Raw genomic sequence first — 18,060 nt, 5'->3', positions numbered from 1 at the left:
TTTCACATTCATTTTCCAAATTAAGGCTCATGTCCACCCCTGAAGGTAAGTACTAGTGACCTCACTTGAGAGATAAGAAACTTGAAGAAAGACCAGAAACAGTCACACAGCTAGGAAGTAGTGTAGCTGTGGTTTGTACTTTAATTTCTTGGACCCTGAAGCTCAGATATTGCGGTCTCAGGGCTAAAGTTTCTAATGTGTCACCTGCATTCTGATGTCATGTGTCCAAGTTCCTTGATTCCACCTTTCAAATCAGAATCTCTGGGGGATGGGCCCTAGGCATCAGTCTGGATGCTTCAACATGGCCCTGGTTGTTCTGATAAACACTGAAGACAGGCAACCACCACCCTAGTTATTTGGGTTCTTCCTCAACATACATTGGAGTTTAGCATCTCTGCTTAAAGCAACTGGAACCAAAAAAATTAATTGGCAAAAAAAGAGATGGCATTATATTACAGAGAAGAAAAAAATACCCAAACTAAGAATTGTAAGACCTTTGTTTAAATGGCATTTAATGGGCTCACCTTAACCTCTCTAAGCTTATGTGTCCCTATCAATGAAAAAATCTTGCTCAACCTAAGTAGAATTGACACGACAAAGTAATGAGAAAACGTGAAAAGCAAATGTTTTCTGGCCACATTGGAGCTACCATGAGCATGCTTCCAGTGATCAATCTTGTCAGCTTGGAATTTCAGGGTTCAGCAGAGGCAGCGTAAGCCGGAGCCAAACAAGGTTTGCAGCCTTAAGGTGAAGGAGGTGGGATGTGATTAGACACTCCAGAGGACTGGCAGGTATGCATGGGCTTCTAAATGAAGGAGATGAAGAAAGAGGAGCTGGAGAGGCTTCTTCTAGAAGTGTGAGGACTCAGATGGGGGTGCTCACGTGTAAACAGGAAACAGGCACCAGGTGATGTCTAGGGGGATTAGGTATTGAGGACAGACAGTCAAGGCCTGTGGAGCAGGAGGGGCAGAAAGAATGGTATTCAGAGTCATTTACTTATGTTTTTCACTCAAATGCCAGACATTGGGCGGGGGCATTTCAAGGGTCCTAGGCTGGATTTTCTAAGGTTCTTGAGATGAATAAGAGACAGAGTCCCCGCCTTCAAGGGGTGCATGGCGTGGGTGGGGCGGAGCCAGTGCAGGGGTGTCTGGTGTGGGTAGGGCGGAGCCAGTGGTAATGGTGAGTGAAAGGTGTGCACTTCCAATGTCAACTCTGCCAGGATCGCAGGGGTTGAAGTCACTGGGAGGGCTGGGGAGAGGGCGGAAAGAAAAGAGGCAGGGAGAATGAGAGCTCCCCCTACAGGGGGAATTTGCTGGGAAACCTTCCCGGCTGTGTCTCTGGTTCATTTACAGTTTCATTGGTGTTCCACGGCTGAAGTTGGAAGATTTACATTCTTTGCCTCCATGTCTATAGTTTCGCTGCAGAACAGTCATCTTACATCTGGTATAAATTTTCCTGAGAAGAACATCTAGGGAGAGGTGCCATGCCTTTAAAATTATGTGTATTCTAAACAAACAGGCTGATTTCTTGAGATGTCACTTTCGAGAATTGTTACTCTGCTCTATTATTTGGCAAACGTGAAAGGAAAGCACAAAGGAATGGAGAGTTCAATTGCTCTTCCATAATAAATGCCGTGAAAGCAACAAAAAGACAATGATGCTTTTGAAATAAATATTATCACCTTCTCCATGTAGCCACTTAGGAGTTACTTTCCTTTTTTCTCATTGAAAAAAAAAAAAGGTTTATTTTTATCTCTTTGTCACTGGAACTGCCAAGGACAAAAATCTGGTGCATACATATTTTACTCTAACTTGTCTCAATTTGTGTTTTAATCTTAGTGTTCACGTGTACATCGCTAGACTGCGAGTTGATTAAAGGGACACCAATTTGCCTTCCAATGCCCCGTCACACAACCCAACGAGGTTACAGGGCAGTCAATGTGTGCAGGTGTCTGTTAGGGATACAAATAAAATAATAAGCGGTCCTTTACTTCAGTCTCCTTCCCCGAACAGGATTGTGCTCAAATCATTCCCTTTGGTATTCATCCAAAAAACAATAAAAAATGTGAGAGCAAAACTCAACAGAGAATGGAGAGAGTGGAGAGTTTTCTCAATGAAAATTGGAGAAGAAACTCAAAGATGGGTCCTGATTGGCAATGAAGCATTTGGAGAGACAGTGGGGAAGAAGTGGAAGGGAAGAGAGGGGGAGAACACAAAAATAAATGTCCACATTTGGAAATTGGGGGGGGCAAAATATGAGAGGAGTGACTGAAGAAGCTGGAAAAAATTAAGATCATAATAAATCAAGGAGGTTAAGAAGGCTCTGTTAGCAGCCCATGGGCTGCGTGAGAAAGGAAAGGAAGAAAATGCAAAGCCACTGGTTCAATAAAACGAATGTGACTTGAAGTATTTCCTTCAGATGGGTGGGGATGTAGTGGGTTTTCTTTGTTTGAGATGTCTTTGAAATAGATTTCCAATAAAAGATTTCACGAGTTAGTTAGCACCATTTACCAAACACAACAACATATTAGGAATTATAAAACTGTGAGCTCTAGAGAAAAGAAAAAAAATTAGGAATTAAATGGTTCTTAAATGTACTACATTGTCCAGCACAAGGGAAGGCATCCTGCACCTATCTAATGAATAGTGTTTATTATTGAATTGACTTGTCATTGTAGCACAAAACATTGTCCGGCTGAGGCAGGACCTGGGAGAGTGTGATGTAGGTGAGTCATCCTGGCCCCGCACCTTCACTGGAGTTGAGAAGCAAAGAGGAGAAGAAAGGCAACATTTGATGTAGTGATGAAAGTGGAAGATGATCTTAGCCAGGGCCTGAGTGAAAAAAAGTAATAAATGGAGTGGAGTCAAGTTCAACCTTGACTTCGATCTAGCAAGCCAGGTTCAACCTTCCATGTATTCCAACATATTCCAACATATTCCCCTGATACATGTGTATGTACATGGAGATATGCCATCACAGAGAGGGGAAAGCAACCAGGCAAGTCATCATGGGGCTTGTTGGATGGGAAGTGATGGCAACTGGATCAGAAGGAAGGAAATGAGAGCCAGAGGAGGGGGACCAGGTTAGCAGAAGACCTAGAAGAAATGAGAACAGAAGGTTGGAAGATGCGCTCTCTGTGTGTTTTAAAACGATGTTTGGTTTTTTTCACCGAGTGCTAAAATGAGCAGAAACAAAAGGCTTCTTATATTTTGACAATCTAGAAAGATCCTATGACACCAGGAAAACTATGCCACGTAGAAGCTGGGCATGAAATGCATGGGAAAAAATGGCCCCGTGGATGGAAACTAGAACTGGCCGAAAACATCAGAACTGGAGAACAACTTTCCAAAAGGAGGCCATGGCCCAAAATGCAGTCAAGCCAATTGACTCTGGATGGTAAAAAGCAAGCCCGGCTCATAAAGGGAAGGTCCAAATATGAATATTATTTTACTCCAGGGCGATATCATGGCCTTGTGCCAGAGGAGGCAAAGTTCTCCCGCTTATTCATTAGAATAGCAGCCAGAGGAGACTCAGCATCTGGGCAGCGGAACAAGGGCAGGTGGGCAGCCCTGACTCCGCCCACACTCCAAAGTGAACCACGCCTTACAGTGGGCTGAGGGCCCACAGGTGTGAGCCACGTTTGCTCACTGGTCACCCTGGGTGGTCTCAGTGTGGCCATTACCTTCGGGAGAGAAGTCAGTAACAACTCTCCTTATCACGGTGCATAAGTGTTGGGAAAACTGGAATTCGTATTCTGAATTCTGACTTCTGGCCCTCAATCTATGGCTGGCTGACTACATACACCATTTTGAATTAGCCAATGAAACTCAGTCTCCTTAGGAAAAAAAATTACTTTGTTAAATCCTCTCCTGAGGATATTTTTAACTGATTTTAAAGAGAGAGGAAAGGAGGGAGGAAGGAAAAGAGAGAGAGAGTGAAAGAGAGAGAGAAACATGGATGTGAGAGGAAAGCATTGATCGGTTGCCACCTGTACACACCCTGACCAGGGATTAAATCAGCAACCTAGGTGTGTGCCCTGACCAGGAATCAAACCCACAGTCTTTGGTGTACAGGACGCTCCAATCAATGGAGCAACCCAGCCAGGGCAGAAAATTTTTGAATGGTAACAAAACTGCCATACGGCAAATAGGAATATGATCAGAAAGCATGTGAGAATGTCCTTTAAATGAGAAAGCAAGCATTATCTCCAAAGGAAGAAAAACATTGAAACTTAAAATAGTTAATGTCTAAGATTGATTTTATTGATAAAAACAAACTATTTGGAGACCTTATTTCTTTCAGGTTATTGCTAATAATAAGGTTTTGTGAAAATGCAAACCAGGCCGTAGTTAATGTCTAAGAATGATTTTATTGATAAAAACAAACTATCTAAGATTGATTTTATTGATAAAAACAAACTATTTGGAGACCTTATTTCTTTCAGGTTATTGCTAATAATAAGGTTTTGTGAAAATGCAAACCAGGCCGTTGGCTTTACTGGAGTAAAACAAAAATGCCCATAAAAAATGTGAGGACTGGAACATACTGTGATTTATAAAGACCAAATAAGGTACATGGAAACTTTCAATAAATTAGTCAACATGTCACGCCAAATACCATGGAAAGGGGTCTACAAAACCACAGAATTATGCATTAGTGTATAATACATGCTGTACTGTATACACTCTTACATATATAGCATTCTTTTTCCAATACCTCACTTAAAAGACAGGTCGTACAAAGCTATACATTTACAGGAGTTTCATGCCTCTCCCAGCTCTAGTTTGGGAAACACAATGCAATCGTGTCCACATGGGAACAGCTGGATTGCAGCGCCTAGCCAGACATATATGGCTTCAGGTGGGCAGTGCTTACGGGGGGCTTTCACTACATGAGGAGAAAAATGTCCTAAAGGAGGCCTGGAACGGCAGGAGAGAAAGGATCGCCTTCCAGAAATTTAAAGTACAGCGAGAGAGTGGGATGAGTACAAGTGCAAATATCACCACTGAGAAACAACTCATGTCCCAGGGAGAAAGGAGATAACATCCACTCTGATTTCCTTTGAATTTAACGGGACTATAAAAGTTTGGTTTTTTAAAAAATAATGACTTGGTCTTTAAAATGCACGGTTTACCTAAAAAGAAGGATAATGGAGATGGGGAACACAAGCTTGATTTTCTGAGCTGGGAGACCCTCCCATTACCCTGCGGGGTTTCCACATCTCTTCACCCGCCAGTTGACCAAGGGTCTATGGGACTGCACTGCTTCCTCGAATCCGTCCGCATCTGCCCGGGATCATGAAATTGCTTCAGGATGTTCAACAGCTCTTCTTGGTAGTTCCTGCATCTCCTCCCAGGCCCTTTCCTCCAGCACACTCACACTCTCTCACACACACACACACACACACACACACACACACACACACAGCCTTTCTCAAGCAGCCAAAGCAAAATGCCTACTAAGATAAAAAGTGCTCCAAGAGGGGAACTTGGATGTCCCTCCACATTGTTCATTCTCCTCTCTCATTGCCATCCCTCCCCCAACAGGCCACTCCCAGTTTTTCGATGCATCCCCAAATTTGCAAAGCAGTGTTAACAGAGACAGGCTCCAGTTAACAATAGAGCGCAGATATCCTGGTTCTGTGTTCTTGAGTGTGTATGTGTGCTAAGGACAAAGGTGTAGGGGTGTGTGTGTATGCGTGTGTTCAGTTTTGTGTTAGGTGTGTTAGGTAGTGAGCGAGTTAAATACATTCCTCGCTTTAAAATTACTTTGTGAACTTATTAGAAACATCAACTCAGAAACTAAGAATCTGACAAATTAGTAATAAGTACACCTAGCCCTCTGTGGGTGAAATTAGAAGTTAAAGTGCCAGAGTACAGGGGCAGTTATTCAAATTAGCAATCAAACGAGAGAAGGAGGTGAAGGTGTGTCTTTTAAACTTTGGACTTAACCCTTAGTAGAACCATCCCTGGGCTGGTAGGCAGCACAGGGAATGCTGGATGCTCTGGGAGAGATGCTGAGCATCGGCCGGCACTGGGAGGAACCGGCCCCCGCATCCAATCTAGAAATGCCAGCTAAGAGTCAGTCATCAGCGGGCAAGTCCCGGAGCGCCCAGAGAAAAGGTGAGAAAGGAGGCCTGCTGGCTCAGGTTCCTTCCTTACTTTCTCTTCCCTACCCCGCCACAGACACACCTACTTGGGCAGTTTTACAAAGAGCAAAGCCCCTGCAATGTCCTCCAGCTGGTAGCAGGAACACTGTCGAAATGCGTGCCGCATGGGATCACAAGGCTGCTTGCCTTGCACTGACCTCTGGGCACCCTGCCTATGCCGACCTGAGTCCCCCTCCCCCGAAATACGCCTCAGTTTGCCTCCGGAGCAGATCAGTTTTGAAAGTAGCCCCCACCAGGGAAGCCACCGAGGCCGCCTATATCCCACTCCTTCCATCATCATCTGCTGGTGCCTCCCCAAAGTGGCAGGAGGCGCAGGAAATTCGACTGGAGACACCTGGGAGCATGGCGCACCCCTTTTCACTTACTTTGAGTTGCAAACGTGCTGTCTGCGCTCACGCTGCCTTTGTTGAAAGGGGCGAGGTTTGCTGCCGCTCGGGATCCAGGTACCCGAGTCGCTGGGTCTGGCGGTGCGGGCTGCTGCTCGCTCCCTCCCTCCTGGCGGGTGACTGACTCACTGGTCTCTTTCTTCCCCTGGCTTCACTTCGGGGTTTCCTCTGCGCGGCGGCTCCCTTGGCGGGATTTTCGGACTGGAAGGCGGGGAACCTGATCCTGCCTTGGACTCAATTCCGCCGCGGCAGGGAGGGAACGGAAGGGAAGTGGAGGATGGGGTGCTGCGCGCGCGGGCAGGGGGAGGACGCAGACCCGCCGGGGAGGGAGCGCGCCTGCCCCTCGCGAGCTGATTGGGAAGCTCATTAAAGCAGAATGCTCCAGGGGCAGGCCCTCCCCCCAGGGGCGAGCTCACCGGCTGGAACCTAGAGGCCAGAGGTGGAGCTCGGCTTTGTTTTTAGCAGCGCGACCCACACAGTATTTCTTTTCCCAACTTTACGCAAGACCTGTTCTTTAGGTGGCTGCATACCCGGGTTCATCAAGGTGGACATCTTCATTGTTGTCCTGAGGGCATGTAGGTTACCATTTTGGCCCCAGACATTTTTCTAATGATATTCAGATCGAAAAAGCACACCCTTCGAAATCAACCTCTCAATCCTTCCCACCCCCGAAGGCCCTGCCTACACACAGCACCGGTTAATTTCAGCTGTTCGTCCCTACCACCTGTGCACCACAAAATGTGCGAAGGATTTTTTTTTTTTTTTTTTTTGCGCTTGTCACAAAGAGTGACAGATGTCTGCGAGTCCCCAATTAAATGCCATTTTCCTTTAGGGCGCTCTTTCCTTTTTTTGGCTTCCTTGGTGCCTTTAGTGACCAATTTAGTGACAGGCCTTTGACACCCAAGAATTTAGGGGATTAATCAATGTAGCTGAAACTTGGGGGTTGGTAAAACTCAGAGGCTGAGCTTCAAGGGCTTTCGGAATTGCTCCAATGAGAAAAGATGCGGAGGTGGTATCTCTAGGATCCTTTTAGTAACACAGATGAATAGTTATGACATAGATGAGATGAAAGTGTTGTTAAAATGATTAAGTATAAAAACAAATTTGCTCCAGACAGTCTGAAAACTTAAATCATGAGATTCTTTACCACGTATCAGTTCGTTCTGGTTCATCATCTTTCTCCTTCTATTTCCTTTCAGCTTCTCATTTGATGTGTCCACCCCAAAAGTCATTCCAAATACCTCCATTTCCCCAAGATCTGAGGTTGCATTGTCTCCATTCAATTTGAAACATGTCCATTAAGTGCCTTACATGATTCTTGAAATTTACATTTAGTTAGAACTACATCTAAATCTAAGAAATAGGAATTGATTTATAGCCAGTACTTGTTAGGGACTCCAGGATCTCCCATTGACTGAAACCTGGGCAAAAAAAAAAAAGGTCCCGTGAAATTCAGGGTGGGGACAAAGAGGTGTCCCTACAGGGAGGGGTTTAAAATCAATTAATCAATCTTCTCCTTTTTCAAAAGAGGCATCAGAAATTCACTTGCACACCTCCAGTCCACCCCCTTAACTAGTCTCTCTGTACACATGCCACAGACCAACCTCACGTGAAATAATGAGTAAGAAACTGTCGTCTTTCTGCACGGAGACTCCAGGTGGCCTGTCTCCCCCTTTGTGATTTTATTTTCCTAATGAAGCAAAATAATGTTTGTTTTAATCTGCTTTTACCCGTGTAGATCATGGAGGAATGCACATTATCAGTTATTATTATTATTTTCCCCAGGCCCTTTACTGAGACTTTCCAAACACCACCATCAGTCATAGGGGTTGAGTTTAAAGGACATGGAACAAAGCCTCGTCCATTTTCTATTTCTTCTGAAACTTTTTCTTAACATCTACAAATATAACATGTTGCAAACAGTCATTATGATGTTTGCCCATAGGGCTGATAAAGGAAGTGTGAGATCCCCATGATTTCTACTCCATTACACATGCTATGTCAATATAACCTTGTATTCAAACATGAATATGTAAAAATTACATCAGTGTTTCTCAACCAGGAGCACTTTTGCCATTCGGGGGACATTTCATGATGACTGTAAACATGTTTGATTGTCACCTTGTAGGGAGGGCGTCACTACTGGCATCTAGTGGGTAGAGGCCACGGATGCTGCTAAACCTTCTAAATGCACAGGACAGACCGCCCTCCCAAACTCCGCAAAAAAAGAGAAGAAAAGATTTATTTGTCCTGAATGTAAATAGAGCTGAGATTGTTTAACCCTAACTAGCATTATTAGCCATTGAACTTTAAAAATATAAAGGAAGGTTAAAGAAAGGGTTTTTTAAATTATTGTTTATTATAGTACAGTTGCCCCAATTTTTCCCCCTTTGCCTACCTCCGACCAGTCCGACCCCCCACTCCCACAGTCAATCCCCACACTGTTGTTCGTGTCCCTGGGTCATTCATACGTGTTCTTTGAATAATCCCTTCCTCCTCTTTCCACCCCCCCTCCCCGGCTGCTGTCAGTCTGTTCCCTGTTTCCAAGTCTCTGGTTCTGTTTTGCTCATTAGTTTATTTTGTTCATTAGATTCCTCTTGCAAGTGAGATCATATGCTATTCGTCTTTCACCAACTGGCTGATTTCACTTAGCATAATGCTCTCCAGTTCCAACCATGCTGTCACAAAGGGTAGGAGCTCCTTCTTTCTTTCTGCTGTGTAGTATTCCATTGAGTAAATGAGCCATAGTTTTTTAATCCACTCATCTGCTGATGGGCACTTAGGCTGTTCCCAGCACGTGGCTATTGTAAATAGCACTGCTATGAACATAGGGGTGCATAAATTCTTTTAAAGAAATTGAAATCTATGAGGTTGAGATTAGTCATAATTTCATTCAACCCAGCATGTACACCAAAGTTTAAACAAAAGATATTTTCTAACACACTCTGAAATGTTTGACTTCAACTCTAACCTTCATCCTATGGCATAGGCATGGGTCGCTCGTTGATTTAAGACTCCAAGTCATTTCATTCATTCAGCCGACATTCATTGAGCACTTAAGTTTTTGAGTGAATAGAGCCATGGATAATGATAAAAATCCCTACCCTCACATAGCTTACATTTTGTTCATATAAATAAACAAGCACATGAAATGAATTAACTACTCAGGTAAATTTTTTAAAGATGTGATAAGTGTCATGGGAAAAACACAACTATGAAGAGAAGATAAAAGTGCCCATTTGGGGGAGGCAAAATTCCTGGGGCGAATGTGAGTGAAGTCTTTAAAAGCGTTGAGCGAGCTGGGTAAGGACATATTTGGGAAAAGAACCTCCAGACAAGGCCAGTGCAAAGGCCCTGAGGCCAGACTTTCGCTGTGTGTTGGTCACTGGGGCAGGAACTCAGTGAGTGGAGATAGGCATCCAGGCCAAGGAAGTAACAGAACAGTCACGTGTGGCCTTTGCTCATGGTAAGGAATTCTACTTTTTTGCTGAATGAGGTGGGAAGCCACTAAGATACGAGGGTGGGAACCTGCCTCTGGTTAATAGGATCTATTTGCTGTGTTGACTAGATCACAGGAGGACAAGAGTGGAAGCAGAGATTTCAGTCAGGAGACGGCAGTAATCCACTGTCCAAACTTCGTCCCCTTGTCCCTGTTTCTTGTGAAGAATAACTACGATAATTCCAAACTTCCATTTCACACTCTCTCTGCCCCCCTGAAGCTCCCAGCAGCAGTTCCTTGGCTTATGCTAATGCTCACCTTCCCTGCCAGTTCCCAGCCTCTCCAAGTGGAATTAATGAGCCTCCTGCAAGAGTGTTAACAGGCTAAAATATAACTAATGCAAGATGATTGGAAATCATAGAAATTATAACGTGTCCTAAGGGTGTTTGGAAAATGAGGCCACTGATTTCGCAGTAACAAATACAAGGAGAAGTGTGATCAGCATGAAATTTTAAAATGTGAAGGAACCTGATGGAAAATTTGTCAGCACATCTCTTGGGTTGCCCGCTTGGCAGAATGTTTAGATTCTTGATTATCCCTTCCAGTACCTCAAACCCCCTGGAATGCAAAAGTGCAATTTATCCAACTCACACTGTCTGATGAAAGTCCCATTAATACACCTCTCTCCCTTTCTCTAAAACAGTTCCTACTTTATTATTTTGATCTCTGTGACTAGATTACAAAATCACATCTATTTTTGGTAACGCTTGTAATGATTATGCTATTTTGATTAAAACACAGAAAATGCAACTAAGAAAAGTTTAAATAGTTAAGGAGTTGATCTCACAAGTAACACAGGTTGGTGAAGTCAGTGTTTCTAAGCATTCAAGGACCCAGGTCTTTCTACCTTCTAACTCTGAATCTTCAAGTTGTAAACCAAGACTCTTCAATTTCATTTTAAGGAGCTTCTGGCATATTTAGCATAAAGCAAACAGGGCCCAAGCCTCAGTGGAGGACAGATAAGTTCCCCATGTCACGTAACCACACAGTCTCTGAGAGCAAAAGAAAGAGGTAGAATGAGTATGGGAGGCAACCAACAATGCTTGCTACAATTTCTCCCTGGTGTTTCACAAGTTTGCGCTGCCTCAGTCATTCCCTTACGAATCTGAGCAGCTTGACGTAAGCACCTCAACCTTGTCTTCCTTGTCCAGAACTGCTAAAACCAAGGTTCTCAGTTGGCAAAGCTGAGGAACAGGCCCTGAACAATGACTTCACCCAACTCACCCAGGAAATCAGGCCTGAAACACCCAAAGGGGTGTGATTACACATTACAAGAAAACAAAATCTACAGATGCAATATCTTTCATGAACATGGATGCAGAAGTCTGTAGCCAATATGATCAAATCGATGGCAGTAATGCGTAAGAATATAATCGTGTACAGCATGCTGGCTGCTTATCCACAGAACACAAGATGGTCTTTACATGTTAAAATCAAACAGTGTAATTCACCATACTAACAGATTAAGTAGAGGAACAGAAAGAACACACTAAATACATAGGGAAAGCATTTGAAAAGACTCAATACCCATTCTTGATATCAATTCTGAAGCAATTTAAGAATATCAATGAATATCCTTGTTATGATAAGATATGTATGCAGAAAGCATTCAGCTGATGTGATATGTCACAGTGGAAGACAGTGTTTTCCAACTAAGATTAGGAACAAGGCAAGAACGACTATTTTCTTGCCACTGTTATTGAACATTGTACTGGAGATCTCAGCCAGTGAAATAAGGCCAGAAAAAGAAATAGAAAAGAATAGAAAGGAAGATGTACGATTGTCTTTATTCTCATACAAAGAAGTATGTACAGCCCTTGCTGGTGTAGCTCAGTGGATTGAGCTCGGGCCTGCGAACCACATGATCGCGGTTCAATTCCCAGTCAGGGCACATGCTTGGGTTGCAGGCCGGTTCCCTGCAGGCCAGTTCCCAGCAGGGGACACACAAAAGGCAACCATACATTGATGTTCCTCTCCCTCTCCCCTTCCCCCTTCCCCTCTAAACATAAATAAATAAAATCTTTTTATTTATTTATTTTTATTGATTATGCCATTACAGTTGTTCCATTCTTCCCCTTCATTCCCCTCCACCCTACCCCCCGTCCCCACCATTACCCCCCTTTAGTTTATGACCACGTGTCTCAAGTTCTTTAGATTCTATATTTCCCATACTATTCTTGCCCTCCCCCCCATCTATTTTCTACCTACCATCGATGCTACTTATTTTCTGTACCTTCTCCCCCCTTCTCCTCCTCCCACTCCCCTGTCGCTAACCCTCCTTGAGATCTTCATGTCTATGTTTCTACTCCTCATCTAGCTGTCCTTTTAGTTTGCTTTTGTTTTAGGTGTGGTTGTTAATAACTGTGAGTTTGCTGTCCTTTCACTGTTCATCTTTTTTATCTTCTTTTTCTTAGGCAAGTCCCTTTAACATTTCATATAATAAGGGCTTGGCGATAATGAACTCCTTGAATTTAATCTTATCTGAGAAGCACTTTAGCTGTCCTTCCATTCTAAATGAAAGTTTTGCTGGATAGAGCAATCTTGGTTGTAGGTCTTTGGATTTCATGACTTGGAATACCTCTTTCCAGCCCCTTCTTGCCTGTAAGGTCTCTTTTGAGAAATCCGCTGACAGTCTGATGGGGACTCCTTTGTAGGTGACTGTCCCCTTAGCTCTTGCTGCTTCTAGGATTCTCTCCTTCATTTTAATCTGGGCTAATGTAATTATGATGTGCCTTGGTGTGTTTCTTCTTGGGTACAACTTCTTTGGGACTCTCTGAGTTTCCTGGATTTCCTGGAAGTCCTTTTCCTTTGCCAGATTGGGGAAATTCTCCTTTATTATTTGTTCAAATAAGTTTTCCACTGGTGGCTGTGCCTTTCCCCCTTCTGGTGTCCCTATAATTCAGATGTTGGAGCATTTAAAGATGTCCTGGAGGTTCCTAAGACTCTCCTCATTTTTTTTAAATTCTTGCTTCTCCACTCTTTTCTGTTTGGCCATTATTTTCTTTCTTCTGGTCCACTCCATTGATTTGAGTCCCAGTTTCCTTTTCATCGCTATTGGTTTCCTGTGCAATTCCATTCATTTCAATTAGTTTTGCCTTCATGTGTTTCTCTAATTTGTGGCTATAATCAACCAGATCTGTGAGCATCCTGATCACCAGTGTTTTAAACTGTGCGTCTGAGAGTTTTGCTATTTCTTCATCGCTTAGATTTATAGGCTCTGGGGCTTTGAGATCTTCTTGAGCCATTTTTGGTCTGTTCTTGCCCATTAAGTCTGAGGAGTGGAGCCTTGGACTCCCAGGTTGCTGGATTGTGACGCTGTATGTGGGGGCGTGGTCAGAGCAGGAAAATGGCGACCCCCTCTGCTGTTTCGCGCTGCTGGGTGAGGAGCAGAGCCTTAGGCGGTTCACTAGGGTGGGGCCACTCAGGTTGCAGGACGCTTATGTGGAGGCGGGGTCAGAGCGGGGAAATGGCGACGCCCTCTGCTGCAGCTCGCTGCTGGGGCCTGCTGGGTCCAGTCTAACTGCCCACTTCCTCGCTTGTCTATCCACGCATGAATGAGCGACCACAGTCAACCCACAGCCCTGCTCCCTAGCTGTTTCCCCATGGTCGCTCGCTGGGTCACTCACTAGGTCCAACCCTGCGCCTGGGTTCTGCATGCCTGAGTCCATCTGACGGAGTTTTCCTGTGCTACCCTGCTCCTCCAGCTGCTGGTTTCCCCCCTCTTACTGGTCAGGCTGAAGAATTTGTTATCAGACTTCGGAAAAGTTCAATTTTCTGTGTTCTGGCTATGTTTTCTGTTGCTAATATTTAGTTGTCTCTAAACTTGGTTGTGTGAGAAAGCACAGCGTCTCCACCTATGCCTCCGTCTTGGCAGAAGGCCAAATAAATAAAATCTTTAAAAAAAAAAGAAGTATGTACATAGGAGATTGACAGGAATGCAAAGAAAAGCTCCTAGAACTAATAATCTTGATTTTCTTCTCTCTAAAATCCAGCACACTTGGCAATCTTGAAGAGTCCTGCTATTCTGAGTATGGGATTACAATAAAATATGTAGATTTTTATCCAGCTGAAACCAAATTATAAAAATCAAGTTTATGTTTATTTATAGCAATGAACAATTGGAAAAGGAAATATTAAAAGAAGTATAGCAAATGCATGAACTATTTGTGGGATTAATTTAGCAAAACATGTTCAGAACTTATATGCTAAAAAACACCAAACATTTCTGATTGAAGTTATAGAATACCTATAGAAATGGGGGAGATTCATTATGTTCATCAACTGGAAAATTTAAGATGGTTAGGAGATAAATTCTGTCCATACTTATCCATAGATTCAATGCAATCCAAACCCAATTCTAATAGGCTTTTTTATAGAAATTTTAAAAACTGATGCCAAAATTTCTATGACAGTGCAAAGTTTTTCAAATAGGCAAAACAGTTTTGAAGTAAAGAACACCACTTGTATCAGGCCCTGCTGTAAAGCAAAAAGAATCAAAAGTATTCTGACATTGACATGAAGATAGATGGATGGGCCAATGGAGAACATGGCTATCAACTCACACATAGACTCAAAGATATTCCAGTGGGAAAAGGATCATCTTTCCAACAAATGGTCCTGAAAGAACGAAACTTGGACACGGTAGGAAAAATTAACTCAAAATGAATCACAGACCCAAATACAAAGGCGGATGCTCTAGAGTTTCTAGAAAAAGAGTAGGAGAAAGTCTTTGTTGCCTTGGAGTAGACAAAGATTGCTTAGCACATAAATAGCACTAATTTAGTATAAAGTATTGAGAAGTTGGACTTCATCAAAATTAAAATGTTTGTCCTTTGAGAACAATCAATAAAAATAATAAAAAGGCAATTCCAAGAATGCAAACACATATTCTCAAAGTCCATGACTGACAAAGATTGTGACCCACAATTTCATAATAACTCAATAACCAGAAGTCAATCAACCAAACAAATGCTGAAAGATCTCTACAGTCACTTCACAAAAGAAAATATATAAACCACGAGAAGCACATGAGAAAATGCTCAACACCATTTTCCCTGTCAAGGAATTGCCACCTGACACCCCCAATGAGATACCACTGTATACCTACCCACACAGGTAAAATTACAAAAATTGACAAGCCCACGTACTGGTAGGAATAGAAAATGGTGTGACCACTTTGGAAAACAGTTTGGCAGATTTTCATAAATTAAACACACACCTACCATACAACCTAGCCTTTTCATTCCTAGGCATTAAGTTAAATGAAATATGTGTTCCACACAAAAGTTTGCACATGTGTGTGACATCTTTATTCATATCAGCCCTAAATTTGCAATCCATAAATTAAAAAATGTGTTAATAAAATTTAGTAGATTCATTCAATGAAATACTATTTGGCAATAAAAGAATGATACATGCAAGCCTTATGGATTTCAAAAACACTACGCTGAGCAAAACAAGCCAGATGCGTATAAGCACATACTATGTGATGCTATTAAATGAGCACATACTATACAATGCCGCTAGATGAAGTTCTAGAAAAAGCAAACTTGACCTACGTGGACAAAAAGTAGATCAGTGGTTATTGGCGAATGTAAGCTGAGAATGGAGAGAGGTCAATAGAACCATTAAATAGTCTACTGAAGTGGTGAACTACATAGATATAAACACTTGTCAGAAATCTTCTTTTGGATCACATACTTAAATGGGTAAATTTTATTGTATATAATTAAAATTTTAGATGTACCTCACTAGAATTTATTTACAAAATAAAATAAAGACATAGCCTGGTGTAGTGGGTAATAGCATTGATCCTAGTCATTTCGCTGGTTTTCTAAGCCCAAGCCTTTCACTTATGGGCTGTGTGAACTTTGATAAGTTACTCAATCCCACTATGCCTTGGTTTGCCATTTGAAAAGTAAGGATAACAACAGTGGTCGCCTCATTGGACACTGTTTGGAACACTGCTTGGTAATTATTGGACACTGGATTATCATTAATTGAATTAACACAGAACCCTTCAAATGTCTATATTAAATTCTGGGCCATGTGAACCAGAAATGCATGTTGTGAAGTAACAAGCCTTTTAAACATACATATATTCCCTTATAGAAAAAACTATATCTGAAGACTTTCAAAAGGAAATTCTTTTAGTGTAGGAAACCAATTTCTCCTCTCTCATTCCCCAAAGTACATTGCTAACTCTTACGATGATGAATAGATATTCGGTGGTAGTTAGCCAAGAAGAACGTCTGTAGGTACCTGACCTGTCAGGTTCTGCTTCAGGAACCTGAACAGGCAGCCTTCAGGTCCTGTGAGGCAGCACTGATGACCAGGGATGCACCAAGACAAGTGACATACCAACACATGTGTGCTGTCCCCAAAGAGATTGTACGTAGGGCATTATTGTACTGACACAGGCAAATGCGTTTACAAGGAGAGTTATTTCCTCAGTTCAGAGGAAAAAGCACTCATGTCAAAGGTTAGGAAAAATTAGAAACACTTCATGTGTTTATCAATAAGAAACAGAAGGTCTTGAATGGGTTTTGAAGAATGGGTTTTTCAGAATGTGGTGCGTGGAGTCAGAGATGGCAATTTTTCCAGCCGAGGAAGCCTGCAGCGTCCAGAAAGGATTCTGGGTTTGGTTCAGAGACAATTTGGCGGAAGTTGAGGGGCCAGATCTGGGGACAAGCCTGGGCTGGAGTCAGGTTCACGCTGTGGTAGACTTTGAATCTGCCTTTGTTGTGGGCACAGTAGAGACCTGGGGGTTTCAGACACAGACTGACATGGTGCAAGTAGGTATTCAGGAAGGTGAATTTGGCAGATGTGTAATGCATGAGAAGGCCTAAAAATAAGACAATCTTAAGAACCTGTCATCTCATCAATCCGTCACTCAAGAATTTCAACTTTCAAAGCATCAGGTAAAATTCATCTGAAAGGCATCATCTAAAATTTGGCTTTTCATCATTCTTCTTTATTTCTTACAGTCTCTAATGAATTACTTCTATGGTAGCCAGGTAGCTCCCCTTAACGGCCTCTGTACACAGCAGACTTCGGTATGCGTTACAAGGTAAGGTCTAGGTATTTTCTGTACCAGTGAGGCCCCGGCAGCTCTACCGCACTACCTGAACCCTACCCTCCCATCAGGTTCCTCCCACATGGGGAAGCCTTTCCAAGGTTACACAGCCACGCTGGGCTGCCCATCACCACCACCACCTCCTGGAGCTCATTGTTTGGTGAAGCAAGCTGTCATTTAGAAAGGATGCAGATACAAGAAAAGGAGGATAAAATGAGAAGAGTTGGTTCCTCTGACTGGCTGTCGTTTAGATTTCTGATTTTAGATAACTCACTGATGGCTCTTGACCTTGATTTTCTCTTCTCTAAAATCTAGCAAGCCTAGCATTCTTTAAGAGGCCTGCTATTCTGAGTATGGGATTGTAATAAAACATGTAAATATTAAAAAGTCCATATTTCAACTTTTCTCTTTAAATATTACCATCTTCGAGTGCCATAGAAGCACAACTTTCTTTGAATAACATCAGTTTTACAAAGCCCTTCACATATAATTTCTTATTTGATATACGTCAGGAACCCTATAAAGATAGATATTATTACTACTTCATACCTGAGGAAGTGGAAGTTTCATTTGCTGATGAAGACAGTGACAACTTCTCACAGAGACATTTTTGTGTTATCTAAGCATGCGCTCTCTCTCTCTCCCTCCGTCCCTCCTCTGCTACTTGGCCAGTCCAAAAAATGTGCATATTTTATACCTGAGAATAACTAACTTTTCACTAGTGCCAGTTCTGTAATAAAATGAAAAGGAGCTATGTGATGTACATGGACTCAATTTAGCCTTCCTTAAGATGTTCTTATTTCCTTTCTTGTATCAGAAGGCTTTTTTAGGGGAATCGGCAAAGAGATGGGAGCCTGAGTCATTTTGTTATGGTATGTTGGGGTCTGTGGTTTTATTTTAAGATCAGTTGCCAGTTAGCAATTCATGGTCC

At 42.6% G+C, this 18,060-nt stretch overlaps 1 protein-coding gene across 1 annotated transcript in view; it reads right to left on the bottom strand.

Annotated features, from left to right (window-relative positions):
- The window catches only part of PTN (pleiotrophin), a 95,343-nt gene extending 88,482 nt beyond the window's left edge, over window positions 1-6,861 (bottom strand). Inside the window, exon 1 of the mRNA XM_037150365.2 lies at window positions 6,535-6,861. The gene's annotated coding sequence lies outside the window, so the exon portion shown is untranslated. The remainder of the gene's footprint in view (window positions 1-6,534) is intronic.
- Between the last annotated feature and the right edge of the window lie 11,199 nt (window positions 6,862-18,060).

Source organism: Artibeus jamaicensis, unplaced genomic scaffold (assembly GCF_021234435.1).
Source record: "Artibeus jamaicensis isolate MK-2021 breed Jamaican fruit bat unplaced genomic scaffold, CSHL_Jam_final scaffold_3307, whole genome shotgun sequence".
NCBI lineage: Eukaryota > Metazoa > Chordata > Mammalia > Chiroptera > Phyllostomidae > Artibeus > Artibeus jamaicensis.
This window is presented reverse-complemented; position numbering and strand designations above follow the sequence as displayed.